The sequence below is a fragment of the Pteropus alecto genome, unplaced genomic scaffold (genome assembly GCF_000325575.1).
Source record: "Pteropus alecto unplaced genomic scaffold, ASM32557v1 scaffold21, whole genome shotgun sequence".
NCBI classification, from domain to species: domain Eukaryota; kingdom Metazoa; phylum Chordata; class Mammalia; order Chiroptera; family Pteropodidae; genus Pteropus; species Pteropus alecto.
This window is the reverse complement of record NW_006436282.1, coordinates 14,265,383-14,268,990: the sequence shown is the minus strand read 5'-3', so window position 1 is coordinate 14,268,990 and position 3,608 is coordinate 14,265,383. Positions and strand designations below refer to the sequence as shown.

General features: G+C 38.7%; 1 pseudogene; it reads left to right on the top strand.

Annotated features, from left to right (window-relative positions):
* Positions 1 to 336: 336 nt before the first annotated feature.
* LOC102893411 lies at positions 337 to 2,049 on the top strand (annotated as a pseudogene).
* The last annotated feature ends 1,559 nt before the right edge of the window (positions 2,050 to 3,608 follow it).

Genomic DNA, 3,608 nt, shown 5'->3' with positions numbered 1-3,608 from the left:
GTAGGACCACCATTGTATTTGCGGTCCATGGTTGACCAAAACACCTTTATGTGTTGCATGACTGTATATTCTGCATTAACCCACTTCCTGTTTGCCCTGAGAATATTTGTCAGCAGTGCTTACAGCTGCAGTGTTTACTTTGAGATAACTTGCAGATTATAGTCCTAACCTTATCCCCAAAGTTTGCCATGAAATATCTCGCTTTTATTATTATTCTTGCATTGCTCTAATATATTGATAGTCTTTGGAAACAAATGACATCATTCTATTTATAGCATTCAGTTTTTAGTAGTAGCATTTCCATTTACAAAATACAGTAATTCTCTATCGCTGAAAATGTCAAATCCTAGAAAATGTAGCATTCCTACACATGATGTTAACATTGTTCTCGAACAGTTGTTAGCCGAAGATTCATTTGATAAATCTGAAATAGACAATTCTGAAGATTTTTCAGATAGTGCTTCGGAAGACTACATGGTCAGGCCTCCATCCAATTCAGAATCTGATGGAAATAGCCCTACTTCAGCTGACTTGGATCACGCTCTGAAATGGTCACCTTGTGTTATGATTGCACGTCAAAAGTATGACTTTATTGGCACACCTGGCAGAAAAATTGATGTCAGTGATACCACAGACCCACTGCAGTATTTTGAACTGGTTCTTTACTGAGGAATTAGTTTCAAAAAATGACCAGCAAAATGAATGCCCAAATTTCCTTGTTGGCTTCAAGGCCATCTGGTCTGAAAGGATTTTCACAAATGGATAAATGGAAAGAAACTGACAATGACGAATTGAAAGTCTTATTTGCAATAATGTTACTACATGGTGTTGTACAGAAACCTGAGCTGGAGATGTTTCGGTCAACAAGGCTTCTTTTGGATACACCTTATCAGGCAAATTATGACTGGTGAAAGATTTTTACTTTTGTTTCAGTGCCTGCATTTTGTCAACAATTCTTCCAGATCTGCTGATCAATCAAAGGCCCAGATTTCATTGCAGAAGATCAAACCTGTGCTTGACTTTCTTGTAAATAAATTTTCAACCGTATAAAATCCAAACAGAAAAATTGCAGTTGATGAATCACTGATGCTGTTCAAGGGGTGGTTAGCTAGGAAGCAATATATGTTGATGAAATGAGCATGGTTTGATCTTAAGCTATGTACTTTGTGAAAGTCTATCTGGTTATGGGTGGAATGCATATGGGGCCCAGGATGAATTTGAAAGATTCAGCTGGTGGTCTGAAATGGTCATGCATTGTTCTTACCTTGGTCAATGACCTTCTTGGCCAAGGACATTGAGTCTTTCTTGATAACTTTTATACATCTCCCATGCTTTTCAGAGAATTACATCAAAACAGGACTGACGCAGTTGGGACAGCTCGTTTGAACAGAAAACAGATGCCAAATGATCTGGAAAGAAAACATTGCAAAGGCGTCAACCGTAACCACATTCTGTAGTGAACTTATGGAACTGAAATGGTGTGACAAGAAGGTGACAATGTTATCAACATCCCACAATGATACTGTGATTGAGGTAGACAACAGAAATGGAAAGAAGACTAAGAAGCCATGTGTCATTGTGGATCATAACAAGAATATGGGAGCAGTGGACTTGGCTGATCAGATACTCACTTCTTATTCAAATGAGAGCATAAGAAATTCTTTTGCCACCTTCTAAATATGACAGTGCTGAACTCCCACATCCTGTTCAAGAAGGACAATCCCGAGCACATGATTAGCCATGTAAACTTATGACTGACATTGATTGCAAGAGTGCTGGAAAAGCATCATAAGGTAAGGCAGCTACATCTTCGAGTTCATCCATGCTCTGATGATATCACACCTCTTCGTCTGTCTGGAAGACATTTCCCCAAGAGCATACCACCAACATCAGGGAAACAATCCAACTGGTCACTGCAAAGTTTGCCTTTCACACAACAACAGGGATGACAAGATCTGGAGAGAAACGTGGTATTTTTGTGCGGAATGAGATATTCTGCTTTGTATTATTTCATACTTTGAAATTTACCACATGAAAAAAAGTTATTAAATAAATACTGATCTGTTAGAGTAGGAATAGAGACAAGTTCTGTTTAGAAATAACTCCAAGAATAGTTTTTATAGTTTATCGTCACGTTGAAAACTAGTCAGATTTGTTTCAGCCTCCCAGAGCATGTTTATGTAAAATTAACACTGGAAGCAAGCTACACTTTTTTTTTTCCTAAAATGGGAAATGGCTTAAAAACATCTCTTCCCTCAAAGATCATCTAAGACTTGGCGTTGTACTCATGGATAAGAGTGGGAGATAAAAAGCTGACTGGAATCCGTGTATGGTTTAAGTTGACCTCTAGGTTTATCTGAGTGGGTCGTGTTTGAGTAAACTCTAGGGCCAACATCTTGAAACAGTGAATCGTTCGGGGTTCTGAGTTCCAGAATTCTGGCAGACAACTGAAGAAGGGCTGAGGGTGTTCTGACTTTGAGGTTTGGAATGTAAATGGTCACTTAATCCTCATTTCAGAAATGTACCTCTGAAATCCTGGTGTCCCTCAAACAGAGACCCTCTTTTTCACCTGGCCAAAGACTAAACCTTTGGATTTGTGTTGGGGGTGGGTGTCGAGTTCCCAAGGTGCAGTATGGGAGAGGGACCCAGCTTCTCAGATAGTGTTCACTCCAGTCCCTTGAGTCAGCACCCACTTTCTTAGTGCTGTTGTTTCTCTGCTTCTGGAAATGCAAATTGGGTTGGTTCTTTATTTTCCCTACTGACAACTTTAATTTCAGCTTTTTTTGGATGTGCTAAGACGGTCATTCTTGTGAATTAGGAAATTGTTCCCTTTAGGGGGCACAGGTCTCACTTGGTGAGGGCAGGGTGAAGAGCCAGATTTTATATACTACTGGCCTTCATCCCAGCCTCTGTCATATATGGTGGTCACGGTCAACACAGGCCCATCTGCTATTTACCTCATCCTTGGGAGATTTAATTTCTTTTTAAATTCCCTTTGCAAAAGCTTAACTGTGTGTTTTCCTTCTTCTAGAGGAAGCTAAATTACATATGTTTATTTGATCTTTCATCATATTCCAGAAATGATATTTAGCAATTTTTTAAAATCAGATAAGTCCGATATTCTGGAATCATTATCTCACCAGATCTAGTCAGATATTTTATTCAACCCCTGTGGCTCAGTAGAATTATCTGGTCAAAATTCTTAAGAAAGTCCATGTGGCAACTGAGATCAGAATATTGCTGCATAAGCAACCCTGAAGAACATACTATTTGCAAAGCAAATTTAAAACCACATACTTGGCTTGAATCAGCTAATATTAAGCTTTGATGACAGCTAGGATAAGGTTGATATTTAAAATTAAATAAGAAGTTGTACAAATTGCACATAAATATATTACTCAGCGTATCCTGCCTGGCTCAGTAATTGCAGAAACTTATTCATCTCAGTGACCTCTCATTCAGGAGTGAAAACAGAGACTTCTTTATTTTCAATGATGGAAGCCGGAGCTATTTACTCTTAAGCTAAGAGTTCTCACATTTTTGCTTTCTAATGGGTTGGAAATTAGGAAAATCACAGGAGACGCTGCACTTTCTTTCTTTGCTGCAGA